Source organism: Acanthisitta chloris, unplaced genomic scaffold (assembly GCF_000695815.1).
Source record: "Acanthisitta chloris isolate BGI_N310 unplaced genomic scaffold, ASM69581v1 scaffold17501, whole genome shotgun sequence".
NCBI classification, from domain to species: Eukaryota; Metazoa; Chordata; class Aves; order Passeriformes; family Acanthisittidae; genus Acanthisitta; species Acanthisitta chloris.
This window is the reverse complement of record NW_008654541.1, coordinates 95,781-115,423: the sequence shown is the minus strand read 5'-3', so window position 1 is coordinate 115,423 and position 19,643 is coordinate 95,781. Positions and strand designations below refer to the sequence as shown.

At 35.5% G+C, this 19,643-nt stretch overlaps 1 protein-coding gene across 1 annotated transcript in view; it reads right to left on the bottom strand.

Annotated features, from left to right (window-relative positions):
• The window catches only part of TBC1D22A (TBC1 domain family, member 22A), a gene marked incomplete at both ends in the record, with an annotated part of 121,455 nt that overhangs the window by 8,564 nt on the left and 93,248 nt on the right, over positions 1 to 19,643 (bottom strand). The window lies entirely within an intron of this gene.

Genomic DNA, 19,643 nt, shown 5'->3' with positions numbered 1-19,643 from the left:
TTTCTTATTCTAAGGTCTCATCAAATAACAAGACCATGCTTACTGACACATTGCCAACATGAAATTCAAAGACAACCTCTCACTGAGTATGTTTTAGGTGACATACATCACTTCTAGACAGGGAGGCTCACGTGTGCCTCTTTGGACAAAAGTTGATAGCTTGATTACAAGTAACTCTTAAATGAAGTATTACTGGTCATTTGAGTAAAGCATATTAAATAATCCAACAAAGATATTACTGAATTCTTGTTCAGTGAATAGAAACTCTACAATCCTCAAATTCCCACTTCCGTAAATTGAGGGGATGATAATATAAATATTATATTTAAATGTTTTGTGAAGATTTCTTCTTAGATTAACATAAAATGGCATTTATACTGAAACCTCGTTAGTCTAAGAAACACGTTTTATTCTTAACATCAGCAACAAAATTTTCAAGCACAATTTTCCAATTGCTTTTTCTTTCTTTCGAGGAACACACCATAAGAGTTGAGAATGAACAAATAGGTGTCACGTTTTCTAGTAGGTGGTCTTGTCAACTGAGTTGATAAGTGGAAATACCAAAAAGGTATTTAGTGATGCTGAGCTTTCCTTCCTTTCCAGTTTTCCAAGTTAATACAACCATTACAAAGACCCTCAATATACATCTCTGGCTGTTTCCATCCCCTTCTCTCATCATTAAACCACATTACATTCCACAAACTAGCAACAAACCCCTCAATTTCTGATCACCAGTACTCCTTTTAGAGGCTAGGAAATAGTTGGGACTGGTATTTCTCCCCATTTCCTGGTCAGCAAAAATTTTATTCATGAAAATACTGTTTCCTTGCAGAGCAACACTATCTGAATCAGTCTCCATCTAGGGATGGCAATTTGCCTGAACGTTCAATCTTGCTTCATGATGATGATCTAATTACACCAAACTTTTTGTGCTCATATGACTACTTACAACATTCCTTGGTCTGCATTCTTCACATTTCATTCAGCTTCTATTAAAACCAACATACTAATAATGCCACAGAAAATAAAGTAGGCAATTGCTGTGCACAGCAACATCTTCTCTGATTGAAGAGAAGAAAAAGCGCAACATCTGAGAACATTATTCAGCCGCTCTTCAGCTACGTCCAGCACAGAGGCTCTATAGTCGTGATTTTGCAAAACTGCAGGTTTATAAAAGGGCTGATGGCAAAAGCAACTGTAAAGCCAACACCATAACTCTTTCCAAGTATCTGAAAATTGCTAGTCAATCAGTATCACAGCTGGAAAAGTTAATAATGAACGTCCTTTAATTAAATTCATTAAATACTTGATAGCTATCATCAGGAGCTGGATCTTGTCTCGATTAATAAGATAAGCTGCTTCTTTTGTTAATACAAAAGGCTCATCAAGCTATCAAAAAAATCCTCTTCAGACCACTTCTATGCCCATCCACCAATTGGTTAGCACACAAAGATTTAATAGTGACGACTGAGTACAGCTTTGCCCAACTCTGATCAGAATGAGAAATTCCATCCACTAAATATAATTCTCTTTATCAGCTTTAGAAAAAATATTTCTTGTATAGCACTATGGTTCTAAAGATGCTAAATGGATGCTACAGCCTGCTCAGTACTTAAATTATCTTTCAGGTTACTGAATCAAGGTAAGATCTTTGATTTGAATCTTCTTAAAATGCTGACAATCTGACAGCAGAACAATCAAGTCTAAGTCTGTGCCAACAATAAGTTTTCACACCAGACCACTGACTGAAGATAACAGAATGAACCAAAAGACTCATGTGGGAATGGCAACACCTATAGAGTTGTTGCAGTCTGCTTTATCAAGGTTCTCTGGAGGTTACCTCTGATACTACTACTCCTATCTCTGAAAGCTGAAAGTTGTGTTGACCCTGAAGAGCCCTGAGCAATTATGAGACAGTAATATTCTCCTATGTTTCTCCATCCCAGGTGTATCATACACTAACGATCAATGATTTCCTAGCAGACTCCTTGTTACAAAAGCTTCTATGAGAATGTCCATTAGCAGTGCAAATGAAGAAAGTGGCAGAAAGTGAGGCAAATTTAAGATATCACCACCTGCATGCAGCTTTATTAATTCTAATATTAGCAGTAATGCATTGAGGGTTTTTCTGGACAGCCTTACTCCATCACAGACACAGCACAGGTGAGCAGCTTGTAAAGCTCTTGCTCTACAACAGCTTTGTCCATACTGACAGACTGAGGTGACCTGTACAGCTTCACATTTTTCCCATTTGACATGACACCACTAGGGTGTGAAGCTTAAGTTACTCAAATCTCTTATTGCCATCAATAAACATGACTTGCTTTTTTCTTTCCATCAGCTTCTGTGAGCAACTCTCCACTAATCCATGTTGACATTTAAAGTACTGATTCTTCAGTACCAGTAGTCTGAGATGCTTCCAACAGAAGACAAAGCAAGCAAGAGTGCCCTAATCACTACCTCCACTCTTAAGCAGTTAAAAATAAGAGGACAGCTTTGATTCAAAGAAGAGCTTTCTGGCTGATTTTTTTGGCTGAACACAGAATATTCAGCTGAAATTCACAGCTACCATCAAGTGTAGTACTTTTGTGAGTTCCTTAACCAAGAACTATTGGACACATAATTTAAAAGCACAATACTAGTCCTACTGAAACAACCTGGATACTGCATTAGATTCCTAAGCATATCCCCAAATTTTCAGAAGCATTTTACAATTTGTTTTATTCAAGCCTTTATAAGAGTGCCTAGTTAGGCTACAAAATGACTCTTACGGGATTTATTTTCTAATGTTATAACAGTATAAAATATATTTAAATATAATTTTCTTTAAATCTCTTTTATTAAGTTGTAACAGGCAGCAAAAAGACAATAATAAAAAAATCATGCTGCCAGGCATCAAGATGAATTTTATCAACACAATGAATGAGTAAGGAACAAATATGCAGCACAGTAACAATTCAGCCTTTGGAAAATTATAACAGAAACCAAGCAAAATATTATCTACCCAAGTTGGAAGCTGAAGTAATATATTAATCTATCAAAAGATGCATCTTCAAAATGTAATTGTTTACTGCACCTGTCCTTCAGCTTTATAATATTTTTCAAATTAATTAAACCAATTTTTCTCACATGATTTTGCTTATAGCAATAAAGATTGAAAACTCCAAAGTTTTAGACTTCAAAATCTGACTAAAATATACCCCCAAATGCTGGAAAGAAGGATGTAAAGCTGCATGTCCAAGCATAAATTAAGTCAGTTTCAATGGTTTCATATCTTGGAAACTTCAAATACAACTTCATTTTGTACATAGCTACAAGTTTTTTGACACAACTTACTCATTCCCAGTTACTTTGTAAACACGCTAAATCAATATCAGCATGGCAAAGGACATAGAAAAATTAAATAAAACAGATTTAATGCAATTAGAGACCTTACCAAAAAAAAAAAAGGCAAGCAGAGACTTTATGATTATCAATACTGATCATCTAATACCATTTTGGAACACTGTCTTCCATACACAGAGTAGTTTCTCAGGGTAGCATGAAAAGCTTACTGGTATAAGATCTCTGCTAGCACAGAATGGCTCTATGGAAAGATGAAATTTTGCTTTGCTTGTGTGTGTGGTTTTTGCTTTCTCTATTAAACTGTCTTTACCTCAGCCCATGAGTTTTTCTAGCTTTTACCCTTCTGATTCTTTCCTCCATCCTGCAGGTGGGGGAGTGAGCGAGTGGCTGCCTGGTGTTCAGTGTCTGGCTGAGGTCAACCCATGACAGCCAAATATGTTTCAGACAGCAAGGACTCTACCAGGAACATTTCTAGGACTGTTTATTTCTCATGTTACCTCACTACATCATGGCTAGTCTTAGAAGGACAAGCAAAGTCTCTGCGTCCCTGGGGTCTTAAACTATAAGCCAAATTAATAATCATTTCTGAAAAGTGACAAGATGCTGCTACTAAGGAACCAGGTAGGAAGCAAAAGCTGCCAGCACTGCCTACTCAGAGTCTCCAGAGATACAAACTGCAGAGTTCTGTTCCTGTTATGGGTACAGGAGCAGAGACAAAATTTAAAACAAAAACAACAAAGAAGTCACAGGCCAGTTAGAATAAAAGACACGAAGAATGCATGTGAAATGAAACAGGACTGAATTCCACAGAGAAAGGCAATTTACAAGTCAGAAACTCCAAAACCTCTTTATCACATACTTCTGTTACATAACAGGTATTCAGAGACAGTATTAATAATCACACTTAAAACTCCCCACTATACTGCAATCATACAAGCATTTAGTCTGCACTTAAATATTTAACTTCAAATAGTGATACACTATCATGCAACAAAATTTATTTCAAATTGTATCTAATGGAAAACTCAAAAAATTTGAAGTTTATAATTATGAAAGTCTTTTATTAAAAAGCAGGCGTTGGCTTGTTTCAAAATTATCCAACAGCACATCACCTCCTGAAAAACAATTTTTCCTGAAATATAAAAATGAAGTTAAAACATACCTAAGAGACAACTTTTCTCTGTGTGCAACCTAAACTTCAAAAACGTATCATTAATGAAAGTTGTTTATACCTCTCAGAAAGGACAGATTGATTTGTTTTCCCACTAACACACTGCTTTTCCACAGGTTTGATAAATTGCTATCAACAAGGAAAGAATCCCATTATAAAGAAGAAAAACCTGTTTATTAACAAACAGGAAGACTATTAGAATTTAAAGCCTCAATCATGAAAATGCTATTAGTTTCTCGAACTTTGAGCCCAATGCATAAGAATTTTTTGCAGCTACATGAGCATTTATTAATGGATAATCAGAAGATACTGTCTTTGTTGAGCTCATTTTTATTTAATATTCTATAAAAAGCTTTTAAAAAATCCCACTAGACTGATGTTATCTGGAAATTATCATCTATAAGTTTTTGCAAAAGAGAGAAAAAAAAATAATTGACTGTATTTAAGTGAAAAATCAAGAGAGCACAAGCACGTCAAGTGTTCTCTATTGTCCTAACTACTAGACCATGTTTCCCAAAATATTCATTTCAGCCTAGAATGCAAAAAGACTCCTGAATAGTTTTTTATATCTATTTAGCTTATTTGAGGCATTATTACTATTTCCTAAGTCACTACATAAAACTTGCATTTTCAATACTATTTATTGTTTCATAAAAGTTCCATCAGAAACAAATTCAGAGCAAATATAAGTTGGAGCCGTAATTTCCCTTTATTACTTTTCATAATACCTTTTTCATTCAGAGGTATCAACACAATCTACAGAATTATTGCCATTGTTCTCAAAGACAGATAAAGGATACATTAAAAAAAATCACAGGATGTAATTATTGTAATCTATCAAAACCACAGGATATATAATATAAAGGTTATACAATACAATGTACAGGAATCATACGAATATGCTCAAATTTAAGAGTATTGTAAAAGGTTATATATGTCTTCAGTTTATGTGAGTTATATTCCTTTTCAAGAACAGACACCAGGAGGTCAGGATGATGTACCCAGAGGGAAAGTGATATCTCTTAGGAGCTTCCCTTCAGAGCAGCTGAGGAAAGTTCCAGGGACTACAGTGAAGACCAGAAGAAAAATTACAGCAAAGAACTGGGGGCCTGCACCAACCAGAGCCAGAACAACTGATGAGAGGATCAGGAAGCAAACAGAGTGTGATGAAAGGAATCTTGTAGAGGCCAGAGAGGGCTCTGAGGAGCTTGCTAGGATTCAGAAAGTCATAAAGGGCACAGGTACTGCAGTGTTTTGATTTGGATTGTACTGGTAAAGAAACTAATTATTCTAACTTTTACTTAGTGAAAAGCAACCTTTAAACTATTCAAAAAATCCCTTTTGGAATGTTTTCAAGTGAAAGAGAAACCTGTGTTAACCAACCTTGAAACTCAGGCCAAACTGAGGTTTTACTGAGCATCCAGAGTCTTGTCAGAGATAGTACATGTGGTACAGAACTATCCTCGTGCATATGAAAGTCTTCTTGCAAAGTTTTTATCATCTCCTAGTCCATCATCACTTACAAGCATAATAGAAAAAAATGGGAATTTGACATGTTTTCCCATACACTCTCTCTCTCTGCAGGAAAAAACATCAGACACAAAGTATTTTAGGTTCAAAAATGTTCTGCCAAACTAAATCACAGGAGAACCTTCGATTTTATCTCAGTCATCTGATTCGTTTATAAGCAAATAATGTTTCATATATTGCAATAAATTCAAAGCCTTCAATCTGCCACAAGAAAAACAAGAATGTTGCAGTGCAAAAGATGGAAAAAACTGTGAATTTCCATTAATTCCTGAAATGGCCAAACACCTTTTGACTCCAGAGTAAAGCAGAATATCATGCCCAATTTCCTCTGTACTGATATTCAGAAATAGAGAACTAATATAGCCACAGCTCCAATTACCACTTAAAAATGAAGATTTCTCAGAACTTGGTAAACATTTATTGCCTAATTCTTAGCACTCTAAAGCCAGGGACACCACCACCTCCACTCTTGAAAAGGAAAGCATAGCTAATTCAGTATTATTAACACATGCTCCCTTTCATTATTCACCCTTTAAGAAAGTATGGACATGCACAATTGCTAGTCCAACCTCCAGCAGTAATGGTATTCATCAGTAATCTTCTTGGGAGACTTTACAATGGCTCTACTACTTGACTTCAATCAGCTGTAAAGCTCTTTTATTCTGTTATCACATCAGTGTGAGGGAATGAATGCCAAGGATTGAATGCCCTCCTAAAGGAGCCCAGTCATGCTGTTAGAATAGCAATGAGCTTCATCTGACAGTGCTCAACACGTTCTTTCACACTCCCTCACTCTCGCAGAGGAATGCATGCATGGCAAAAATAAGTATCTGCTGAGTGAGAATACTAAGAAACATATCTCCAGAATAATATACTAAATAGAGCATAACAGTTTAATAGAAAGAGCTGGAAGTTAATATAAAGGATGCAATTAATAGACAACTGGCAGCAGTTGTGTTCCATTTGTCAGAAGAAAGGGATGAGCAGAATAATTATTCTACTAGAGAGAAAGATGCAGAATTTCAATACCTCAATGCTTCATCAATTAATACTCTATTTTCCTGAAGCACTTTTTATTTTTCCTGATGAAAGGACCTAAGCATGGACTTATTCTTGCTTATTTTGATTAAGAGAAGAAAACAAGAGATCAGATCACATTATGGATGGTTGTTGATATTCTAAGCAGAACCTTTTGGCAGCTCAGCCTGTCTCCTCCCTGTACTGTTTACTGTTGTGCACATTGCTTTAGCCAAAACAAGCAGTTTAGTCTGATATGAAATCTCTGCAAGTATGCCCCCAGAATCTAGACTGTGATATCAACAAAGTCATCAGACAACTCTGGAAGGAAACTCAATTCTCATTCATAACTTAAGATTGCTTTTAGCACCAACTCAGAGGTTTTTTTACTTTTATTTCAGATACATCATCAACACTCTCCCATGAAAGTAAGCTATGCTTTAGCAGGAAAAATAAAAAGCACACTTTTCCAGCTCAAGCATATTGGTGGATTTTCAGTAAATATATTATAAAATGCTCTCCAAAAATGTATATTTTAATAACTAATAGTTTAAATAACTAACTAGTTCAATAGTTAGTTACGATAAACTCCACTTTCTGACCAGCTTTAAAGCAGTGTTTTTTCTCTAGAATGATTATTTCTACTAAATACTTTAAAATATTTCAAACAAAACTTATTTTCATAATGATATGGAAAAATGTGTATTCTTGTGAATATAAGATGCAGGGGCTGAAAAAAGAAAAGACATCAGAAAGCTTGGAATAGAAAATGCAGCAACTAACCTAAGAAAGCTCAATTACTTTTTTAGGAAATTCTCTTTTAAATCAACACTAGGCTGCAAATCCATTAATTCTGTAATTCTTATACTTCATAATCACAAAACCAATGGGCTTATGATTGTTTCCTGACAGTCACTGTGATATTCTGATTTGCCCCCTTCAGTTAAAATGTTCATATTAAAAAGAAATAATGTTCCTTGCACGTGAGCTTCTTTACATTCCTGTGCTGCTCCATACAGGATGAAGAGGAAGGATGGTGCTGTGGAGTGTGAAACACCTTTGTGTTTGACCAGAAGCAGATTATTTCAACAGTGCACTACACTCCACAGTCCATTTTGGAGTGAACAGGAATACAATGAAATCTCTCTGCTGTGAAATACGCCAGCAGAAACGCCAGCCTGGAGAAACAGAGAACAACCTTTGTGCCTCTTCCTAGGAGAAAGGCATTGATGTGGCAAGTGAATAGGGCTTCTGAACACTGTTTTGAGAACATGAACTGACATCTCAGTATACTGGAGATGCAATGAAACTTAATGAATAACTCAATTGATACATTTTCTTGAGGAGCTATGCTGAATCAGTGATATAAACAACTTTTCCAGTAGGAATGTGTTAACAGTTTCCCACACCTCTCAATCATGCTTGTAAAAAGATCAAAACTCAGGATAAATCTCTACAAAACACTTTCCCAGTGAAAGTATTTAGCTAAAATTTCATCTGCCATCATGTTAGACTTGAGTCTATAGTATTTTGGTGACACCCTTTCCCAGGAATGTAAAGAAGAGAAGGCATAAACAGAAATCAGTAAAGAGGTACTTTCTGTTTTCTTAGTATAGGTGAGCAACAAAGATTTATCATAACTTGGTCAGACAGTTGGACTAGATGGTCATTGTAGGTCCCTTCCAATGGAACTATTCTATTCCATTCTATGAATTATATCCTAACAGTTATTAGCTCATGCAGGCAGTAAAACCGAGTCACATCCATCTCATGTGGAAAGGGGCCAGAAATGATTGCCTGTAAAGCCATCCGAGAGCCATCCCCTGGCTCCTCCCTCACAACAGTGTGACATAGAACTGCCCAGCTCTACCCAGCTCCCTGTGCCTTCCCCAGACTTAATGATGCCTCATGAACACTAAAGTGAAATTAGAACAGGATCCTCCTCACAGCCATGGGCAGAAAGAAAGAAATTCTTGTCAGCTGAGATACCATAAATCCAAACCCCCTGCTGACAGAAGAACAAGAAAGCACTCAACTCACACTCGGTTTCAGTAAACAGCATTATTCAAAGGAACTAGGCTGCACCAAAGGTAAACTGCAAGAAGACACATGTTTGATGAGCTAAAGACCTCTCAAGGTTGTTAGCACATGGTTTTTACACAACATTAATGAACTCCTGGGCATCAGTTTCTGGATTAGGCACGAGATTAAAATTGAAGTTAACAGCAGATGCTTTAGCCCAGGTATACATACTTCCTTCCCCATGTGCTCATCTTTATACTTCCAAGAACTCTTTCAAAATATGAAGAGTTTTCTGATTCAGGATTTATTTGCACTTCTGAAACCAATGAAGCAGAATAAGTGCAAGAAGAAAAAAAATTACTGCACAGATAAGTAAAAGCATTTAATGAAGATTTAACTCTACAAAGCCTAGTTTTCTACTGATACTACTAGGATTTTTGGAAATGACACTAGGAAAAAATATTTATAGCAACAAACTGATTACTATGAAAAAAAGCTAAGATGTTGAAATACAGAGAGTACCCTAAATCATACAAATATAAATTCTAACACATGTAAAAGAAAACAGATGCTTATTTTGTTTTAATACCAAAATGAGTAATTGTTAACTTCCTCATTAAAAAAATCTTTTGCAAGACTTATTTACTACAATAAAAGTATCTGCAAAATTACTCTAACTTTGCATAATTTTCAGTTAATGACCTAGACTTAGAAATATCTTGGAAAAAACTAATAATGCAGTATTTAGTACTTACATAAAGGAACAAACTGAAAGAAAAACAAATTCAGAATGATTTTAAACTATTAAAAAAGATAAAAGACCTTCCTTAGCTTCCCTTGATTTTCCAAGCAGTTATTTGAGGGATCAAAGCATGTTAACACAACTGTTTTATTTAGAAATCCTGAAAACAAGACAACTCATCTCTCCTACACTTTGTTCTCCTTGCTCTCTCCCTGCTCCCCTGCTGAAGGAATAACATTAGGGTTTGCTAATGCTGTTAAACAATAGAAAAGTCTTGTCCATAGTGGAGAGTTGTGTTTAAAAAGAAAGAAATATGCACTCCTATCATTTAAACCCATATAAAACGGATATTAATGTTTTGTGAAGAATAAAATGCTTCTGATATGAAGAATGTGGAACTAAATATGACATAAACAATGAAAAACTGGATTACTGGAAACACTGGAGGTCAAAATGAATGTTTGCCTGAGACCACTAAAAGGAAGCAGCAAAGACACAAAGAACAAAAAGCAGACCTGCTTCTGTGAGCAATATGAACACCCCAGTGAAACTTTGCACTTTGAGTAAGTTTATTAACACAAAAAGGTCTATCTATCATAATCTCATTAAAAAATAGAGCTTTGATGAATAATTGTTTAAAGGCTTTCTTGGTTTAATTAGAAAATACAGATATAGTTTACCTATAATACAAATCAGGGTTTATGTCAATTATTTGTATCTTTTTTTCTTCTTGACACTTTGCTTTGCAAACTTTGCACTTTGAGTAAGTTTATTAACACAAAAAGGTCTATCTATCATAATCTCATTAAAAAATAGAGCTTTGATGAATAATTGTTTAAAGGCTTTCTTGGTTTAATTAGAAAATACAGATATAGTTTACCTATAATACAAATCAGGGTTTATGTCAATTATTTGTATCTTTTTTTCTTCTTGACACTTTGCTTTGCTATTTGATTTGTCAGCAAATCAAGGAACCTGCTGCACTGCACCTGAATGAAGAGGCTAGCTCTCCTCTCAGCTCTCCTTGTGTGTTTGGAGAACAAACAAGGAAATTAACTTTTCCTATTGGGCTAAATTGACAAGTTCTCAAATGAAATCTATGTGGAAGGAAAAGCAGAAAACATATTTGAAAAATACAGGATGACACATTTAAGAATATTGCTTTTAAACACAGAAAACACATCTTCACCAAAGATCCTTTAACCGCAAAGTGGGATTTTTTAAACCCTTTAATCTGCTCCCCAATAGCAATATATTTCTGTGCAACTAGTTTCACATTTTCATAATAAATCACCACAGCTATTAGAGATTCCTCTGTGCTCAGTCTCTCAAGTAATGCATCAGAAAGTAATGAGAGAACTAAAATAACTAAGTATATCTAAAGTATACTATGATAAAATGACACTTAGACATGTCTTTTTATCTTTTCTTTTTATTCCACTTCACTGAAATCCTCAGTTCAGCTGAGAAAATACATTTTTTACAATATAAGGAGATTTACCAATTAAAGATAAAGCTAATTAAAGCTGCCCAAACTTTAGTACCAAAAATATCTAATAAAAGATGACACTAGACTTTTAAAGAAACATGTCAAGAAAGACATTTAAAATATTCAGAGATAGCTTTGCTGTAGTTAATCTTTAAACAGAATTATCTCAAACAATGTTACAAGTGCTGTTATCATTTCTAGTTGCTTCCAGATCATAAAGCTTTCTGAAATTCTTACCAAACTCCCTCTAAAAAAAAAATCTCAGTTTTAGTCAGTAGGAAAAATATTACCTCACACCAGAGCTAGAAATAAACCTCTTATAATGAACCTCTGCTTTAAAATATGATTTAATCTGCAAGCTGAAAGATCATCACAGGATGATAACGTGGGTTTTGCATGAATCACTACTAATCAGCTATCCTCAAAAAGGAAAGCATTTTGATTGAAATGCTATATTAAAAAGTCTAGAAAATACATACCTTAGTTATTTTTAAAGTATCAGCTGTAAATTTAAAAACCTATATTTTAATCATTGTTGATGAGCAAGTGGCATGCTATAGGTTTTCCTGCTCATTTCTCACAGTGGCATATCAGCTTGCCAGGTAAATCTTTGTGAATATTCTCATTTCTAAATCCTTTGAATGTGATCAATGCTAAGTTTCTTCTAACAAAAAGGCATAAAATGCTTGCAAGTTCAAATGCCTAATGGGTTTATGAAGAAGGATGTTGCAAGAAGGATTGCTTTGACAGGTTGATTAGATTAACACAATCAATCAGTTTCAACAATATACATCACCCTTAAAAATACAGGTACTGCAACTTCCTTAGTGGATGCTACTGCATTTAAATTGAAAAGCACTGGTATCACATGTTTCCAATGCAAATTTCCATGGAAAATAAACTGAAACACACTGAATGCCATTTGATGATGGCATTTATAAACACACACCTCTCACAAAATACCAAGTTAAAAACCTCTGAAGCCCAACTACTTGTATGTTTGCTTGTGAAGATGCCTATTTTTCAAATGCATATGGAATTTGTAAGTAGTTCACATATATGGAAAATAACACGAGAAATTTTGGAATTGTTGAGCAAGGAAAAAACAGGAAAAACTCCTAAAACATGAATTGAAAATTGTACAGAATAGTCAGCAGGGGTTGATGAAAGGCAAGTCCTGCTTGACTAACACGAGCCTTCTATGGCAAGGTGACCTGCTGGTCTTGGTTCTGATTTATGGTTGCACAAATAAATGATTCATTTTATCTTGCATAATGTTACCCAATGACTCTATCATGACACAGCAATGACAGCAAAACTAGATACATGTGAACTTTTGTTAAGCAAGCACAAATAGTCTGAAATGGCTATTGTAAAGATGTGCACAACTTCTACATTTTTTCAGCAGATGTTGAAGATGCACTGAGTAACATTAGACACAGATTGAGAACCATTTGATGGAATGCAGTGATCTCCATATAAGAACAAAATGCACTGTTGGCCTTGGCATAGTGACTACTTAGTCCAGGCCTACATATGATGGATCAAATAGGGTTATCTGACATCTTATATCTGCATTTATGTTAGCAAGTAACTGAGGGCAACAGGAGATGATAAGAAAATCAGAGCAATATGGCCTGAGGTTTCTACAGGGCATCGCCTAGAAGTACCACAAGTACAAACCTGCAAAATTAGCAGTATGGCTATTAACATCACATTGCTCAAAAAAGCTGGAAGTTCTCATTTCCATGGCTGTAAAAAATGTCTCTTTAAAACAACAGCTTAATGGGTTTAGAGACAGAAAACTTCTTTAAATTCAAGGGGATGGAAAAAAAAAGAAGACAAGATAAAAGCTGCAGTTGGAGGACTTGGAAACAAAGACAGAGAGGTTGGTGAATTGTCAGTGCTGATTAAGACAGTGGAGAAATAAAAGCTAGCCTGTGTGAAATTAAAGCATTGTGAGCTCCTGCAACTGGAATGAAAAGAAATCACAGTAATCAACTAAATACAAGTGCACTTTATTACTCTGCTAAAGTGGGCTGATGTATCCTTAAAGTAATATTATTCAACCTTTCAAAACAATAGTAGCTAAATTCAGTATAGAGTACACTATAAACATTAGGGAAAAGGGTATTCTTCAGCTTAAGAAATTACCAGTTTTGGAGTGTTCAACCAGACACACTTTAAAAGAAAATTAAAAAAAGGTATTATTTTCTTCAGTTATTTCCTTAGTTGCCTTCAAATGAAGCTCCCAAAGGCATTTTTTGCAACCTGTCTCAGTATACCTGAATGACAAACTTGTGCCATTAGCAATACACAATTCAACTTCTGATCGCACGAACTTCGTATTTCTCAAACAGGGTTAATACAAACTCAGAAAGCTATAGAAAGAACACTGTTTTTCTTACAATAAACTTTTTCAAGAAATAAAAATCAAGTCCTATTTTTCCTCTCTCTACTGTGGGAAAATACTGTTCCAGCATTTAACCCACATACCTCCAGCTTGAATTGAAATTTATCTCACTCCAAATTTATCTTCCTTCAATTACCACCAGTCATGGCTTTCCAAAACTGCAACAGCAGCTGTGGAATCACCATCTCTGAAAGGTGTTTCCCACAACAGCTCTCTTCACTTTGCAACTCTTTCATTGCTTACAAAGTCATGACAGTACTGCAGAACAGCAATGATGCTCCAGTTGTAATTCGGACACTATACTTAGTCTTCATTCATTGCATTAGAGAAATTTGATTTTTAGCTTCACTGAAAGATATTACTACTCTACGGAACATTACTGAAGACAACTGAGTTACCTGACATGAATCTTACCTACTGACTCCCATGTACCACTTTATTAACTGCTTTAGTAAACACTCAGTGAAAATGGATTAGGGTGTAGCCAAAATTGTTGCATATAGATCTGAATGTTCTCTCATAGATGTGCATTTTCAAATATGTAAATAGACTAGGAAAAATTTAAAAGAAAACAAAAGGTAGTAGTATAAAATTAATTCATTAATTTAAAATATGCAGATATTATTCGTAATAACTGACTTGTACCTATAATCAGAATAACCAGTACAACAACCACATTTTACACACATCATACTTTCACGTTACATATTCTGCTCAGAGACCTGAATTATCAGGACAACTTACTTTTTGAACCAGTGCCCAACTGAAGATTCCTATGCTGAAACTTTTTTTTGTTTTGAAAAGAATTTCAACAGTTAAAGGTGGCAAGGATTTGGTGGAATAATGCTTACTAAAGACAGTCCAGAGAACAGCTGAAATCAGATTTAGTTTGAAAACCACTGTCCATTTCTGATGCCACATTAGGCATCACTTTAGAACCTCTTAATATTCACCTACATATTGCAGCATACCTGGTATTATTCCAGTTTCACACTACAAAAACATCAATTCCAACTAAGCACAGAATGGCTAAAATTTAGCACAGATTTCTATACACTTTGAAATAGTTGGAGTTTTGCGATGACTAATTCTTGAACTACTGCTGGGAGAAAAGAAACTAAATTGGGATAACCACATGAATACTTACAGAGAAAAATGGCAGAACTGAATGATGGAAGATCTGAGTAATGACAGAAGTAGAAAACGACATGTTCTATCTGATTTAAAGGGATTCATATTATTCATATTAGAAGAAAATTCAAAATAAGAACAAGAATTGGGCTTTTTGAAATTCCATGGGGGGAAGGTACAGTACAGATTGTCTGGAAAATGCAAGAACAAAAATATCCTATGCAGTATCTACTACAAAACGTTACAAAATAAGAGAAGCAAGAGATTTATTGAGGAAGAAGAGGAATTCTTGGTATCAGTAATTGTCATCAGCTATCAAGGGAGAACTGTCACACAGATGCTCTGAAATGCATATCTTAACTAAGGAAGATGGGTCAGGGGGAAAATGCAGATATGCAAATTATCAGCATAAGCTGACAGTGAAGTTGTAAGAAAGCGTCAGATCATCCATGAATAGGATGGAGAAGGAAAAGTGGAAAAGAACCAAGAACCCCTGTGAGACTGGAAGAAAGGGCAGAAGAGCCCTTGAAATAGACAGTCAAGGACAATGCAAGTGGCAGGGCAAAGCACGAAACTGTCATGTATCAGGAAAACAAGAAAGGCCAGAATATTAAAGAAGTAGTGATCATTACTAGGAGCTAAAGCACTAGGCAGACAAAAGAGGATAAGTTTCTTAACATTCATATAGCACTAATGATGTTGTGCATTCCAGAAACAAACAGTAATTATACCAAGTTCATAATTCCTCTATGAGCATCTGTGCTACTATAAAGAAGCTATTTTTACAGGATTTGTTGAATACTAGTTTGTCCTTTCTCCCCACCACCCCCCAAGGTTATGTTTGAATTTAGGTACTACATCTAACAGTGGAAAAACGTTAGAATTATTTGGAAAGCTTAATAGACTTTTTCTGTGCAGGCTGTATTAACTATGGATGTTTTAATAAATTTGAAACAAGGAACCAGAGAACTGTACAACATGTTGGGATTTTTTTACATTTGTTCTGGTTTTAACAACAAGACACCAGAAAGAAAAGGGAAAAATCAAACAGCAGTCACGGTTTAGTTCTCAGTGTTCACTTCGAAGAAAACTAACAGCCAATGTGACTAACAGGAACTTGACAAAAGAGAACTAAGTAAATTTCACTTTTCAAATACTAAACTAAAAAACCTGAAATTGCAGTGTAGTCTTAACTGTAATGTGGTCTTAGGACATATTAGTGAAGCTGAGCAAGGAAGGGCTTTTTGGGAGAAAGGAGCAGCTCCATCCTGCATTTCAGGGGTGCCCTGCAAAGTTCCTGTCATGCTCCAGCTCCTTCCCCTGAGAATTGTGACTTACACACTGACTGCACATCCCTGCTCACAACCGACACTGGCGAGTCCCTGCATCCCTGACAAACACAAGCACAAACAGAATGCAACAGTATTGTGTACACTAACTCTCACGCTTAAAGAACATTAGGGGTATAAGAAAAAATCCATCACCAGTACGCTCGAAGAAGCTTCAGATAAGAATTCTTGTAATGGAGTGTTTTCCTTGTTTCACTTTTCTTTTTCTCATTTCCTGTTGGCTTTTTTTTTAATAAATGCAGAAAAAGTGAAACAAGCAAGCAGAACTTACACTGAGTTAATTTTCATGGAGCTCCCTACAAAGACAGTGGCAATTGTTTTGCTATATTACATTAAACAATGCTTACAATACAGTTGAAATATTCTTTCAGTAGTGTTTCAGACCTAATAATAACAATCAATTTTATTTTCCTTACTCTAAGTGAAATGCACGTGTTTGCAAAAGCCATGCAGCTGGGAGCATTCAGCGACTTGGATCTGAGCTGCTTCATGCATCATCAAAGGTACTTTTTATCAACAGTGAACCGGTTTGCCACAACCAAATGCCCTGAAGACAAACTTACAGTTATCTAGTACTACAGCCAGCATCTGGCTCACAGAATTTCCATTGTGTACAGCTAAAATTATGAAGTCTCTTTGACTTTCACATACTAGTTTTAGATTACTGTATTGGAAGTGCTAAAATGGAATTTAGCAACTGAAAATAAACACTATGTAACACATAGACACTGGAACAATATTGTTAAAATGAACCAGGAATAACTGAAATAAACCAGGTTACAGCATTTAACAATACTGTATGCAGAGAATGACCTACTTCTCAGAAGCACTGATATTACTTATTTTAACAATCTGTGAGACTTGGACTATGAAGATAACAGAATTAAATTCCAACAGAGTTGCATCCGGCAGTGATGATTTGGCAGATGGTCATTCAGAGAAGTCAAGTTAGGTCTAAATAAATCTATTCAATCAACCAAAAGTGTGAAGTACCATTTTCAGAGGACAATCATGCACTCAACAGCAGTTGAAACAATAGTCAAAGGAGACTGAAATCTGACATATTTAACTAACCTAGCCTGCTTCACCTAGTATCTGGGATAACAGTTAGTATTTCAGCTGGAAAGGACCTCCCTGAGATCATCTAAGTTTCTAATTACTTTGCTAAAGCAGGGTCACATAGGCAGGGTCATCTAGGACCATGGCCAGCTGGCTTCTGAATATCTCCAAAGATAATAATCTCCTCGTAAATTAGGCAACCTATGGCAGTGTTTCATGGCCTTCACAGGACAAAAGTGTTTTCTTGTGTTCACATAGAATTCTATGTGTTTCAACTTGTGCCCATTATTTGCTCTCTCACTAGGCTCTGATGAGAACTTTTACAAACATAAACATAATCCAGAGACTAAGGGAAAACATGGAGAATAGAGATTCTAATTTTAAAATACCTTTGGAATTACAGAAAAGCCTTAGGAAGGTCTGATGTGTGCAGAATCTAAAAGATGCACAAAATTAAACAGCGTATGGATGTGGTGAAGGCAATTTTCCTTTCTGTCTTCTTGTATAGCAACACAATTATCTTTCAGACTTCCATCTTTAAGAACAACATTAGTTTTAATAAAGTGTTCTTCTAGAAACATTGCCTACTTCGAAGTAGCTAAGGAGCAAAGAAAACTATTTTCTAGACTGTATCTAGCATTCTGTTAGTATCTTATACTCATTCATTAAGATCCCGATCAATAAAGCACTTGAGAGTACATGCTTAAATAACAAAATTCATGAGTTGTTCTATTGAAGTCATTGAGATTATTAACATTCTTTAAGTTCAGCATAAGAGAAAGTACTTGATCCTCTCTGCATTCACAATCAACGTCCATTTAGCCACAGAAAAATTAACATCTATTTCAGCAGTACTGGAAGTTGCCTTAAGAGCTTAAACCTATAAAAAACTACAGGCTTCCCTATGCATATCACACATCATGTAAGAGCATAGCTATACGTCTTTTTCATCTTTTATTTTCCACCCTGAAACTTCCCTGATGTCAATAAATGCTATCAAAGAAAAATGGACAAAAATCGGCAATACACAAACACACTTAATTACATTAAAACAGTTGATCTAGTGGTCAAAATTTCGTATCATAAAAAGTCTTTTAGAATATTATGAAAGGAATTTTAACTCACATTTTGCAGAAATGCAGAGAGTTTCCATTTTGAGATAAAGATTTCTAAATGTGTCTATAGGCATGCTGTGTACTTCAGCTACACAGGTAATGGAGATGCAGTCAATATGCTCAATGGAGCCTAAAAAGGGATTCAGCTGACCAGCCACTCTAAACCATAAACCTCTAAATCTCTTAAATCACTCTAAATCTCTCTCTAGGCTCCTCTGAGTTTATTTACCAGGTGAAGCTTAGATACTCGACACAGCAATGCACATACACAAACTTACAGTAAGACACTTATATTCTTGCATTTATATCCTAAACTGAACTAATCCTCTGCTGTTCACAGTAAGCCCACAGGCAGGAAGGCCAGAGACTAGGAACTTTGGAGTTCCAGATAGGACAGACCTCATAAACACAGAAATTCTCATGTATTGGCAAGTAATACGCAAACCCATTCACAGGCATGCACTTGTGCCAGATAACTTCAACTTATACTGGGAGTCATATTAAGCATCTCTACAGGCACCTACCGTCAGTTTTATAATTGCTCACATAAGTGTATATTTCTCAGAGCTCTGGTAAACATTACATAGGCATTTACTCCCAAGAAATAACCTGATACACATCTCTCATGGTCCCCAACCTGCTCTGCTACACCACAGAATTCAAGCAGAGTTACAGAAAGTGCCAAGATTGATTGTGCCAAGATTGATTCTTCCTGCAAGGCCAAAATAGAATGTGAAAATAAGGACAGGGCTAAGCAGATGAGATGTATTAAGTGATATGGCTAAGATCCTAACTAGGAGAGGTAAAAGGCTGGCTCAAGTATAAAGCTGATTTATTTGATGAAGAAAGGAAGTTTAGTTTTTTTTAAAAAAACCTTGTTGAGGCAAAACATACAAGATAGGATGGTGGAAACTGAGATGGCAGCTGAATGTGCATACTGCTCTGTTCAAGAATCTGGTCCAGTTCAAAATCAGGACCCACTTAATCTGCTTTCACTGATAATTTGGAAACCCTGTCACTCCATAAGAAACTACAAAACAACTAATGAACCAGACTTGGATGATCAACAAAAGAGTACCAATCATATAGGCTCATCATTGTAATTCTACAAGTGCCATGTGGGTTTTTTCGATTCTTGGTGAAAACCCGAGAGCGATATTCACATAACAAATGTGAATGAGTGTGTTTTAAAGTCACACTGAAAAGGTGAATTACGGTTTAAGAAATTTGATTTTTCTCCATTGTGCACACAATCATTAG